The sequence below is a fragment of the Sphaerodactylus townsendi genome, linkage group LG08 (assembly GCF_021028975.2).
Source record: "Sphaerodactylus townsendi isolate TG3544 linkage group LG08, MPM_Stown_v2.3, whole genome shotgun sequence".
Classification (NCBI taxonomy): domain Eukaryota; kingdom Metazoa; phylum Chordata; class Lepidosauria; order Squamata; family Sphaerodactylidae; genus Sphaerodactylus; species Sphaerodactylus townsendi.
In genome coordinates, this window is record NC_059432.1 from 11,594,563 (window position 1) to 11,608,711 (window position 14,149).

A 14,149-nucleotide genomic window follows, 5' to 3' on the forward strand; every position below is an offset into this window, starting at 1 on the left:
CTCCATAGATGGTTTGGAGCTTCATCTGCCCTACTCAGTTTGAGGAATGTGCCTGTTTTGGGTCTAGTTTAAGTGGTGGCGAACCTATGGCACGAGCGCCAGAGCTGGCACTCAGAGCCCTCTCTGTGGGCACACATGCACAGAGTTCATCATGGGGGGGGCAGGAAACCCCCCCACATCTAGGCTTGTCTGGGCCGCTGGGCATGACGTGCACGCACCGTGGCGAACAGGGACAACTCGACTGGCGGGCCTGGTGCCTGTGCTCCTGGTGGCTGCTGCCTAAGGTGGGGGCAGAGGCAGAGGAGGTGGAGATACTAGAGAGGTGCAGAGCAGGACGTGCAGGGCTTGCTGGAGGTTAGAGCAGGCCGGTCCCTGCTCGAGGGGGTGGGGCAAAGGCAGAGAGGTGGGGTGGAGCCGCTGGAGCAGCGCAGGGCAGAGCTGCGGGTGCACACAGGAACTGGTGGAGGCTGGATCAGGCTGGCTGCTGCTGCTCGAGGGGTTGAACAAACAAAGCGTTTTTTGCCGATCGCCTGGGCAGGTCAAGCCTAGGGAGGATAAGAGACATTATGAAGATATGGACAATGTTTGATACATGGATGAGAGAAGCCGGATTTAACGAAGAAATCTGGGAGAAGAGAATACGGAGAATGAACCTACTGCTGCTTGCTTGAATAACCGGAAAAAGGAGAGGGGAAGGGAGGGGAAAAAGGAAGAAAATGTATAGTTTGAATAAATATATTGTATGTAATGGTTATAAAAACATTATATACAATAATTTTTTTTTTAAAAAAAAGGCTAGGGAGGAGAAACTGAGATGCATTTAGGATTTTTTAAAAAGCACACCAAGGTCTTTGCTAGAACTGTTTTTATTTTTCTGTTCCTGTTGCATTTTTGTGGGAAGTCAAGTGCTGTGATGACATGTGAAGGAAAAACAGCAGATCAGAAGGCTGCTCTACCAATTTAGCTTTCCTGAAGTTATCCCACCCCTCGCACAGCACTCTTGCTTAGGATTGCTTTCCTTGACTGCCTTTTTACTTCTGTTTTGTGGTGGTGGTGGTGGGGGGTTATTGGGTTTCAGAAAGCGAAAGTTTTACTTCCCTCTCCCCCCACACCCCTCCCCCTTCCCCCGCCAGGCCCCCAGTGTGATAATAGTGTAATTATTTCAGGGAGGTTGTTAGCATTAAACCTAAGACCTAGTTTTGGGGAAGCAGTGTAGGTAACCCTGTTAAGCGCTGTTAAATTCCACTGATTTTCATAGGAAGAACTAAAGTGTGATCCTTTTCCTGGGAGTAAGCTCAGTTGCTGGCAATGGGGCTTCCTTCTGAGTAAACCCTCCTAGGGTCGTGATTCACCCATTCGAAGCGTTGCACGGTTGCTTCAACTACCACCAAGCTTACTCCCGAGTAATGCGCACCTTGGAACCAATCATTTTTTCTCAATTAAAACCTCAGTATTCAGGTTAAATTGCCGTGTTGGCACTTTGCGATAAATAAGTGGAGTTTGCGTTGCTGTTTGGGCACTCGGTCTCAAAAAGGTGAGCTATCACTAGTCTAGAGTATGCCCTAGCAAAGGCTTCTAACCAGCACTCTACCTGCAACATTAGTGGCTCCATCACCCAGTCCTGCAGTAGTTGAGTGTGGCCAACGGTCTGCTGCAATAGAAAGCAGAGGCGTAGCTCCAAGGGGAAGGGGGGTGACGCACCAGGTGCACGCTCCTGTGGGGGTGTGGTGAGGGTGTTCTGGGGTGGGATGGGGGGCAGAAGATGCACCAGTGCACCGGGTGCTTTCCCCCCTTGCTACGCCTCTGATAGACAGTGGCCCTTTTTGCATAAATCACCTCAACCGTTTGTAAAGCTGGGGTGTTGTGTGGTTCCCGGGCTGTATGACTGTGTTCTAGTAGCATTTTCTCCTGATGTTTCGCCTGTATCTGTGGCTGGCATCTTCAGAGGATCTGATGGTAGTGAAGCAAGTGGGGTATATATATACCTGTGGAATGTGCAGGGTGGGAGAAAGAACCATTTGTCTTTTAATAAGTGTAAAGGGTGCAGTTAGCAAGCGTGATTTGCATGTGTTGGGTGGGATCCACTCATTTAGCATGTGAGTAAACATGAAGATAGCAGAGTCAATTAGTGAGGGCATCTGCATTGTAGCAGCCTGGCCTAAGCAATTGTAGTAGCCCAGCCTAAGCAATTGTAGTAGCCTAGCCTAAGAAATGAAAGGGATCAAAAGGCCAGGCTACTACAGTGCAGATGCCCTCACTAATTGACTATACTATCTTCATGGTTACTCACATGCAGAGGTGGGATCCAGCAGGTTCTCACAGGTTCCCGAGAGTAGCTTACTAATTATTTGTGTGTGCCGAGAGGGGGTTACTAATTGGTGATTTTGCCATGTGTTTTTTGCCTTAGTTACGCCCCTCCTCTCAGCAGTAGCGTGCAGAACTTGAAGCAGTCTAGCAGGAGGTGCACCGGCATGCGTGGCAGCCTGCGCCTGCATGCATTCGTTTCCCACCCAAGGACTGGCACAGAGGCTGCGTTCTTGCCACAGCCCCGCCCAGGAATGCCCCCCGGAATGCCCGGCCACACCCCCGTCATGCCCCGTCCAGCCCCATTGGCGCTACGCCACAGTTTGAATCCCACCACCATGGGAACCTGTTACTAAAATTTTTGTATCCCACCACTGCTCACATGAGTAACTCACATGAAACATCAGGAGAAAATGCTACCCATACAACCCAGAAACCCCACAACACCCCAGCGATTCTGGCCGTGAAAGCCTTTGACAATATGTTTGTAAAGTGTTCCCCCTTTGGTTCACTCTCACCCGGTTGAAATGATTTTTGCTCATTATATGATTTTTCCCTTTTATTTTTTCTTCATTCTGTGTTGAATTGATGCTTCAATGCTTCACAGCCTCATTGCTGCATTACCTACTCCTCATATTCTCAATGCTTCAAAGGTTGCCTTCTCCAAATAAAAGAATTGAGGAACGCTGCAAACAGGCCAGGGGTTAGGGTTGGAATGAGCTCAGACAATGGCACGGAGGAGGAAGTTCAGGGAAGCAGAGAAGTGGGAAACCTAGGCAATAGATCACACAGCTACTTAAGACGTTTTCAAAATATTTCAGCCAGAGAATCGTTTTAAAAGGGGATTCATTTAACATATTTTGAGACTGGAAATAAAACATTTTGGGATAAAAACCATGCGGAACTCAATGGAAGAAGCATTTTATTTCCTGCCTCAAAATGTTTTAAATGAATGGTGTGGAAAAATCCAGTCCTTGTCCCTTCCACCCAGGGCTAGACGTCTTCACTAGAAACATGCTGCAGTGAGGATGTTGGAACCTGGATGAAAAGGTGCCGATTCTTTTGAAATTTGGTTGTATCTAGATTAAATTTTCAGTGGGAATTCGGCCAGTGGGAATTCCTTCAGTGGGAACAGCGTGTGGATGCAGACACATAAGCGATGGGTACTAGCATCGGTCACAGAAAAGAAGGCTGAAAAACGCTCCTATATGGTTCAAACATCAAAAGGTGGCAGGTATAGGAGGAGCAGGAGCCATTTGAGAAAAGATTGCTCCTCTGCAGTGCCGACATCTGCTCCTATACCTGATCACGCTGTCTCAAAACAGACTTCAGTTGATGTTTAGATCTCCCTGGGGAAGAAGACTATGGAAGGGCATCTTCCTGGGGTTGTTCCATAATCTCGGGGCTGCTACTTAAAAGGGTCTCCCTTGTGCACCCAGCAGACAAGCTTCTTTCAGGAGGGCCTCTCTGCTGGGCAGGAACATATGAACATTGAAGAGATAGAAAAAGTGCAGAGAAGGGCAACGAGGATGATTGAGGGACTGGAGCACCTTCCTTATGAGGAGAGGCTGCAGCGTTTGGGACTCTTTAGTTTGGACAGGAGACGTCTGAGGGGGGATAGGATTGAAGTCTATAAAATTATGCATGGGGTAGAAAATGTTGGCAGAGAGAAGTTTTTCTCTCTTTCTCACAATACTAGAACCAGGGGGCATCCATTGAAAATGCTGGGGGGAAGAATTAGGACTAATAAAAGGAAACACTTCTTCACCCAACGTGTGATTGGTGTTTGGAATATGCTGCCACAGGAGGTGATGATGGCCACTAACCTGGATAGCTTTAAAAGGGGCTTGGACAGATTGATGGAGGAGAAGTCGACCTATGGCTACCAATCTTGATCCTCCTTGATCTCAGATTGCAAATGCCTTAGCAGACCAGGTGCTCAGGAGCAGCAGCAGCAGAAGCCCATTGCTTTCACATCCTGCACATGAGCTCCCAAAGGCACCTGGTGGGCCACTGCGAGTAGCAGAGTGCTGGACTAGATGGACTCTGGTCTGATCCAGCTGGCTTGTTCTTATGTTCTTAACAAAAGAAGTGAAGAGTTTTGGCTTTAAGGCGTCACAAAGCGGCTCACAAACGCCTTCCATTCCTCTCCCACAACAGACACATCATGAAGTAGGTGAGGCTGAGAGAGTTCTGAAAGTCTGATTGGCTAAGATTCTCATATCTGTGTCTGCCTAGCGACAGAGATAGTTCATTGAATTAAGTTGAATTTTTTTTAAAAAATAGGAAAACTATATATTGTAGGAATTGGCAGGACCAGCTTAGTACAACTGTGTACTTTTGGGGTCCAAAAGGCCATGGGCGCCCAGGATCGGAGCCTGCAGAGCAAATGTCTTGTTGTTCTCTGGTCAGTTTCACCCTAGCTGGTGGCTGAAATTGGCCATGCCAGCAGGGGCTGATGGGAATTGTAGTCTATTAACATCTGAAGCACCAGAGTTGGACACCTGTGCCCTACATGTTTGGAGAGGGGCATTGTTCACCATTTGCTGAAGGTTGCTTCAGGCCAAAGGGGCTGATGGGAGTTATAGTCCATGAACATCTGAAAAGCAGAGTTGGACACCCTGATGTAGGGGCTTTATTAGGATCCAATTTCTATTTATTTACTTGTCTTTTCTCACTGCATACATGCTGTTTTTCAACCAAAAGACAAAACAAAATGTTGCTCCAGACTCTGGCCTGACAGAGCATCTTGTCTCCTGGCTAACAGTTTGACTCCAGATCATCAGTCCTGACACTGAAATGGGAATATTTTGTGCAGATCCAAAAAGTTTATCTTTGCTAGAAATGAGGGAGCTTCAGCTTTCAAAGTGGTGGCTCCATATTGAAAAAAAATCTTCTCCTTGGGTTTCTCATGGGAGTCTCTTCATATGCTTACCGCCATGGAAATTTACCATCATCTAAAGATCAGACTGTACGACCAGGAATACCAATCTCTCCTGAGTGCTGCACAAAGCTCCTGTTCCCCTCTATACTTTGGGATCACACCCCCGAAATCTAGCCCTGCTGTATATTTAGAACAGCTTGTTCATTATAAGTGCAGATGGGTCATGACAAGAGCAAGGTGCAACTCATTCCCCTCTGTCTATCTTCAAGGTCGTTTCCTTAACATCCCACAAAGTGAGCGTTGTTGTTGATACTGTCCCAACGCTATGGACTCAATCCCTCAGATCCTGCTTTACTGTTCAAGGTATAATGATATTAGAACCAATCTGGGAGCTTTACTACCTCTAGAATTTATGTTTCTCTCAGACAAACTAAAAATGTCTAAGCTACTGAACAGCCCTAATGTAGAAACTTCTGAAGCAGTCGCTACATTTTTCATCCATGTTCTACATGATATATAACAATGATCCTGTTTTTGTACTTGGAATGTATGGCACTTCTGGTTCATGCCTAATAAAGGTTTTTGGATTGGATTGGATTGGGAATATTTTGTATTTTCTTCTAATGTAAAGGGAGCCATATTTATCTGGTTCTTCTGAAGAACCGTGCTGTGAAAATTTCAAAATGATTTGGAGCGGACAGCTCCCCAATTTGCCGTGGGAAATGCCCGTTTGTGACCCACAAAATATGTCTTTCTCTCTTTTTCACCCAACTTTTAGTACTGGTTGAAATGTTAGATGGAAAGTTGGAGGATTGCCCCAATCCACCTGAAGAAGACTTTGTAAGATAGATACTGGTATGTATTAAAAAAATAGGATCGGACTCTTTATTATGTACTAAAAGAATAGGATCGGACTCTTTATTTGCATACCAATCTTCCACTTCCAATTCTATTTACAACTCCCCCCTCTTTGCACATATTAGCATGGAAAGCAGTGAGGATTTTAATTTCACAAATGCAATTATGAAATGAGTAGAGAGGAAGCGTACGCTCACAATTGCATTAGAGTATAGGAAGCTGTAGAGGGGCTACTCCCTGCAGGGATCGACAGCTGGCATTTTCCCTGAAAATTCAAAAACAATTAAAGTGACCTGCATAATATCGATATAAAGAATATTGATATCACATTTAAAAGGTTTTAAAAGGCAAAAAAGGCAGCCTTCAGTCTTGACTTTTGACAGGGGAGTGACCCAGAAGCAGGAGGCAAGCAGAAGCCGGGCGGCAGGCAGTGACCCCCCCATGAAGGCACTGCAGGGCTCAAAGCATTGCGGAAAGTACTGCATGCATAATACCTTGTTTCTCTGAAAAGAAGAAGAAGAAGAAGAAGAAGCAGAAGAAGCAGAAGAAGAAGCAGCAGAAGAAGAAGCAGAAGAAGAAGAAGAAGAGGAGGAGGAGGAGGAGGAGTAGTAGGAGGAGTTTGGATTTATATCTCCCCTTTCTCTCCTGTAGGAGATTCAAAGGGGCTTACAATCTCCTTGCCCTTCCCCCCTCACAACAAACACCCTGTGAGGTGGGTGGGGCTGAGAGAGCTCCGAGAAGCTGTGACTAGCCCAAGGTCACCCAGCTGGCGTGTGTGGGAGTGCACAGGCTAATCTGAATTCCCCAGATAAGCCTCCACAGCTCAGGCGGCAGAGCGGGGAATCAAACCCGGTTCCTCCAGATTAGATACACAAGCTCTTAACCTCCTACGCCACTGTCTTATATTAATTTTTGCTCCCAAAGATGCCCTATGTCTTATTTTCAGGGGATGTTTTATTTTTCCATGAAGAAGAATTCTGGTGCTCTGGTGTTCTGTCCTGTTTTGCTACGTCTTACTTTCGGGGGAGGCCTTATATTTAGCACTTCAGCAAAACCTCTACTGTGTTTTATTTTCAGGGGATGTTTTATTTTCGGAGAAACAGGGTAGGTGCTGCGAGATTGTGGAGGCTAACTCTACCTTGGTGCAGTAGCATAATCGAGCTTTCCCTGGGTTTGGTCTCAGTAACTCCCCTGAGCAGCAGGCAACATAAAGCAAAGAAAGGCTTCACGAAGAAATTCAAGAAAAGGTAATTAAAAACAAGACGTGTAGTTCAGTGGCAGTGAACTACACAAGAGCGACGAAACTGTCTAGCTTTCTTACTTATTTCAGTTGGCTCTGAAAGACAAGAGTTCCAGAGCATAATACAAATATCTTCTTGACAGCAAGAAAAGGTCCAGAGGAAAGAGGGAAACAGAATAAGAATTGGTGTGGTTTCCGGGCTGTATGGCCGTGTTCTAGCAGCATTCTCTCCTGTCGTTTCACCTGCATCTGTGGCTGGCATCTTCAGAGGATCTGATAGTAGGAATGGAAAGCAAGTGGAGTATATATACTGTGAGGTCAAAAGGTGAGGCTCTCTGAATAGAGTAGCCTGGCATGTGAGTCACAAAGAAGTCTGTAGCCTGGGACTAACAATGAAGATAGCAAGGTCAATAGGTGAATGCATCTGAATAGAAGTATCCTGGTCTTTGTTTCCTTGGTTGCTATTGTCTATAGCTGTCCTGTGTTTGTGTGGAGCTGATTAGTCACTGTCTTGATTCTAGAGTTTTTCAATGCTGGCAGCCAAATTCTGTTCATTTTCATGGTTTCTTCCTTCCTGTTGAAGTTGTCCATGTGCTTGTGAATTTCAATGGCTTCTTTGGGTAGTCTGAGGTAGTGGTTGTCAGAGTGGTCCAGAATTTCTGTGTTTTCAAATAATATTCTGTGTTGGTTTATCAAGTGTTCTGCTATTGCTGATTTTTCTGGCTGAAATAGTCTGCAGTGCCTTTCGTGTTTTTTAATTCGTGTCTGAGCGGTGCGTTTGGTGGTTCCTATGTAGACTTGTCCACAGCTTTTGACCTCACAGTATATATACTCCACTTGCTTTCCATTCCTACTATCAGATCCTCTGAAGATGCCAGCCACAGATGCAGGCGAAACGTCCGGAGAGAATGCTGCTAGAACACGGCCATACAGCCCGGAAACCACACAGCACCCCAGTGCTTCCGGCCTTGAAAGCCTTTGAGAATAAGGATTCTTCGGTCTAACTATGCTTACGGAGAAACGCTGGCCGTAACCTCCTGACCTGCTCAACCAATCACTGGGCAGCATGCGTGGAACTTTCCAGAGGGAGAGTGAATTCTCCCTCCCATGCCAGATTCACAGCTGAGCTGTCTGAGCTAATTAATAGCCCTGAGTAGGATCGCCTTGTCAAGTAACCTCCAGCACCAGGATGTGTGGCTAATACCTGCAGAGAGTCAGAGAACAACGAACGGGAGAGAAATTCCTTTAAGGTGGCTTAAGATGGCTTCTGTGTTGGTGGAGGAGAGTCAAAACTGAAATGGTTTCCTGCGCAACTTCTGGATTCCATTTTGAATGGGACATTTCCGCATTGAATGGGACATTTCCGCATTGAATGGGACATTTCCGCATTGAATTTGCCTGCGGAATGGGAATTTTTTTATCACAGCACTGAAAGCAAGTGCTCTTGGCCTCTCTGATTGCTGGGCAGGTATTTGACAGCTTCCAAATGCTCTCAGGTACAACCTATCGTTCCAGGTCATTGTAATGAGAGTCATTGTAATGAGAGTCAGCTACCAGAGGAAGGTGTGGAAGGATCTAACAGCTTCTTGGAAAGCGTTTATTACCTATAGAACACCTCATGTACAAGTAAATGGCAAATTGGCACTGATGAAGGCACCGAAGAGCGCAATTTCGTGCGATGCGTTCCTGCCAGCAATGAATTGAAGACTGCAATATTTATGACTGAACTTTGTTATCAATTGCAAGAACTTGGATTTATATGAATGTGGATACACCTTTGAAAGGACTATTGAATGAAAAAAGAGAAAAGGTTTAGTTTAGATTATTGAATGAAAAAAAGAGAAAAATAATTCATGTGATGATACAACAGTGAATTATATTATTGTATGTGATGAGCATTGTTCCTTATTATATAAATAAGAAATACCAAACTTAAATTGGCTGCCAGTGGGTTACGTGGTTTGTATGTTAATGCTTATTCAGACGTTACCTACATCTTTGTTACCTACATTGTAATGTGCTGCCAAACATTGAAACTGGCTATAATAGAGCGTCAAAGACAGATACCCAACATTTGGAGAACTGCCGGTAAACACTGCAGCATTCAGAGAAGAAGAAGAAGAGTTTGGATTTATATCCCCCCTTTCTCTCCTGAAGGAGACTCAAAGGGGCTTACAATCTGCTTGCCCTTCCCTGTGAGGTGGGTGGGGCTGGGAGAGCTCCGAGAAGCTGTGACTAGCCCAAGGTCACCCAGCTGGTGTGTGTGGGAGTGCACAGGCTAATCTGAATTCTCCAGATAAGCCTCCACAGCTCAGGTGGCAGAGCGGAGAATCAAACCCGGTTCCTCCAGATTAGATACATGAGCTCTTAACCTCCTACGCCACTGCTGTAGATAAATTTTAAGAGAGGAGTAGATAAATTTAGGTAGAACAGTTCTATTAATACCCACGGTAACTAATTGAGCCTCCAGGTTCAGAGGCACTATACCTCTGAATAACATTTTCTGGGGGAAAAAAAGGTAGACAAGGGCTGTTGCTTCATGCTCTTTTCCGTTTCCCAGGAGCATCTGGGTTGGAAAATAGGAACCCAGGCTAGCAGACTTTTGATTCAATTCAACAAAGCTTGTCTTACGTTCTTCGGGAGACCATTCAACAAATATAGCCATGCTCCCTCCCAACGAGATGTTCTCTGCTATAAAATCTAGACTTTTTGAATTAGAACATGGCTCATGCAAAAAAAAGTTCTGCTCTCCCCTCTCCGTTGGCATCCCATACGGCCGCCTAGTCGTGGCCGGATATTTGTTTGCTCTTTCTGAACCGGGGCAACGACGTGCCATTACATTGGCCAGATGCAGTGTGCTTCCTTTTGCTTTGAGGGATGGAAGAGGCACCAAAACACCCCATAGTGAGTGTTTTTGCATCTGTAACTGCAGAAACTGTACACCATGTTCTGCATTATAACCGTTCCAGAAGAAAGTTCCTCTCAACCTTATTGATGGGCTTAGAGTGCTGGACATACCAGCAGAAGACTGTTTATTTAATAAACAATGAATCCAGCTATGCCCAGGTCTAGAGCAACTGGCCAGGTTTTTATGCATGGCCATAAACAAACGATCTTAATTTTGCTTTGTATGTTGTCTTTTAATTTTTTGTATCTTGTTTTGGGTCTTTGAACTTGTCAGACCCCGGATCTGAAAATAACGGAGACTGTAGATTTGGTTCTAAGTCCTTTATTTCAGCAGCACGTAGGTAGCATCTTAGAATCTGACAATTCGCGCGCAAATCCCTTCCTATGTTCTGTAGCCCCCTCCTATGTAGTCAACCCCCTACTCTAATCTACAAACTACAAAGCAGTTACTACAAAGCGTTGAAAGTCGGGGACCGGTTCGCACCTTCCTTTGATAGGATCCGCATGCCACCGCTGTGCCTTGCTTGCACTTAGCACCTTGCGCGCCTGCCTTACTTGCCTTGCGCACGCACGCACACACAATAATAATAATAACACACACCCAGGCCGCCTGCCGCCGTGTTTGATCCTGACAGACTCAGTTCTGACAGTACTTTGCCATTAAAAGTTATCTGTTATTCAACATAAAAATCAACAAAGGGACATTTTGAGGAGTTATTCACTTTGGTTCCAAGCAGAGGTGAGATCCAGCAGGTTCTCTCAGGTTCCCAAGAGTAGGTTACTAATTATTTGTGTGTGCCAAGAGGGGGTTCCTAATTGGTGATTTTGCCACATGATTTTTGCCTTAGTTATGCCCCTCCTCTCAGCAGTAGCGCGCAGAACTTGAAGCAGTCTAGCAGGAGGTGCACCAGCATGCGTGTCAGCCTGTGCCTGCGTGCATTCGTTTCCCGCCCAAGGACCGGCGCAGTGGCTGTGTCCCTGCCACAGCCCCGCTTAGGTAAGCCCCACCCCTGGAATGCCCGGCCACGCCCCCGTCGTGCCCAGCCCAGCCCTGTTGGCGCTACGCCACAGTTTGAATCCCACCACTATGGGAACCTGTTACTAAAATTTTTGGATCCCACCACTGGTTCCAAGGAATGAGGTATTTTGGGGGGAAGCATCTATTGTGCTAAGCATATTTCTGCTACACAGCCTAACAGCAAACAGAAGGCAAAGTGTAGGAGTGGGAGCAGAGGGGGAAATGATAGAGGATGGCATTAGAGCTCATAATCCCACTTCAACCCATGTAGTAAGAAGGAGCCGTTAGCCTGGGAGACTTACTTTCCTCCCACCTCCCGCTGTCATGCAACAGGGAGAGCTAGAGGAGGCAGAAAGCACAGCAGCTCCTCTGCAGGCATCCAAGAGCCTGCGTGAATCACACCTTGGGTGTTTTGTTGGCTGTCTCAACCTTCTGTGCCTTCAGCTAGTGGGTGATGCAACAGCCAGGCACCGGCTTATCCTTGAGAAGTCCGATTAGCCCAGATGGAAAAATTCTGCAACACAATTAGCTGCAGACATCAGATCAGTTTATGTGTGGGTCAAATATGACCTGACTTTGACCCTGACAGAAGTGGGGGACTGACTCAGCCTTCCATCCTTCCAAGGTTGGTAAAATCATTCTGCTTGCTAGGGAGTAACGTGTAGATGACTAAGGAAGGCAATGGCAAGCCACCCTGTAAGCACAGGCCCTTTCCGCACAAACCTTTTAAAACGTTTTGAGGCAAACAATAAAACGTTTCCTCCATGGAATTCTGCTTTTACCTCGAAATGTTTTAAATGTCTCCTCTCTGGTTGAATGCTTTAAATGAATGTTTTAAATGAATCCTCTCTGGTTGAATGTTTTAAATGAATCCTCTCTGGTTGAATGTTTTAAATGAATGTTTTAAATGAATCCTCTCTGGTTGCAATGTTTTGAAAACATCTTCAGTTGCTGTGCAATCTATTGACTATGGGTGATTCCGCACACGAGTAAAATAGGTTCAACCCAGTTCCCTGAGAAGGGTACTAACCTAGGTCGAAGCCATTGTTGTTCCCCACTACAACCAGCTTGATCCCAGCTCGGAGGGCGGAATCATCCTGTGCCTCTTCGCCGCTCCATTCCGATTGGCTACTGTTCTACGGCCATGTTCCGTCTATCCCCACACACGTTATAAAAAAAACTGCCACAGGAATGGAGGGACGAAGGTGGCGTTTTTTTGATTGGCCAGCTGTACGCATGCCCAGAACACTCAGCTGTGATTGGCTGAATGGGGGACTCCTGGCACCAGAGATTCCGCACTTTACTGGAATTGAGCTGAGTTCGAGCGTGGTTCCCTGAAAAAGTAGTAGTTCCCAACTGGAGTCTGAAATTTGACCGTTACACGGGGCGAAGCTGGTACAAAACCACGTCGATCCCAGTGGTTGTGCGGAGCACTTAGGTTGAACGCAGTTCGAACTTAGGTCGATAACGCAAGTGCGGAATTGACCTATGTTTCCCATGCTTTGTTGCTTCCCTGAATTTCCTCCTCGGTGCCATTTTCTGAGCTCACTCTGTTTCCCCTCACCTGTTTATTTGCAGCATTTTTCTGTTTGTTGTCTTATTTTTTGGGGAGACCGATCTTCTAAACATCAAGTATACAAGATGTACAGAATGCAGCAACAGACTGTGAAGCATTAAACCACTGACTCAACTTAGCTTTTTTTTTTTTTTTAAGGAAGAAAAACACATAATTATGGCCAGGAATCATTTCAAGGGGGAGAGTGCAGACATACATAGTTGTAAAGGGGAAGATTGAAAACATTTTAAGAAACTTTTAAAGGGATTTGTGTAGAAAGGGCCACAGTCTGCCTTGTACATTTTGTGATATGATGTTATCCTAAGGGGCCGTCTGGCCCCATATGTCCCACGTCGGTCTCTGCGCTCAGCAGAGGCCAATCTGCTGGTGATCCCCGCCCCCTCCATGATGCGGCTGGCCTCCACTAGGGCCAGGGCTTTTACGCCCCTGGCCCCCGCCTGGTGGAATGCTCTCCCTCCAGCTGTCCAGGCCCTGCAGAACCTTAACGAGTTCCGCAGGGCCTGCAAGACTGAGCTATTCCGCCGGGCCTTTGGGGAGGCCAGCTGCTGATATACGTGCCCATTAACAACTAAGGCCCGCTGTTCCCCTCTTAGAGGAGTTTTAGTAGTCGGACGCCATCTGTATTTTAAAATGGTTACGGTAATTGAGCGCTGTATTTTAACCTGAGGACCAGTACTCTGTACGGTATTTGATCTATCCACTTGTCTGTTGTTATTGTTGTGAACCGCCCTGAGCCCTCCGGGGGAGGGCGGTAAGTAAGTAAGTAAGTAAGTAAGTAAGTAAGTAAGTAAGTAAGTAAGTAAGTAAGTAAGTAAGTAAGTAAGTAAGTAAATAAGGGTCAGTAATGACCCAATGCTTGCTAAAGGAGATTACATTTACCTTGAATATATGGTGGACTCGGCACAGCATAAATACAGCGACTTTCGGACATTACAAAAAGATCCGTTTGGAGGTTTTGCATTCCCACAGCGTGGGATAACACAAGCATTGTCAGGCAAAACAGTTCTTTTTTTCCTGCCTGTTACATGGAGCTCTTGTCAGTTTCACAGTGGCACTCACCTTTATGAGCTGCAGGAAATTCTCCATGGACATCCTCCATGGAGGTTTCCTCTGTTTGCAGGTAATCCGTTTGCTATTTCACTGATAAAGTAGATGAATAAAGTTCGTTTTGCCCAGCGATCCCATGCACGTGCCTTTTTCCTTTTTTTGTTTTGAGGGGGCTGTCTGAGAAGCTACGGCAATACAAATATGCACATGTTGCAGCTACTCTGGTTGTGTTGTGTTGCAGACAGCCCCATCGAAGAAGAAGAAGAAGAAGAAGAAGAAGAAGAAGAAGAAGAAGAAGAAGAAGAAGAAGAAGAA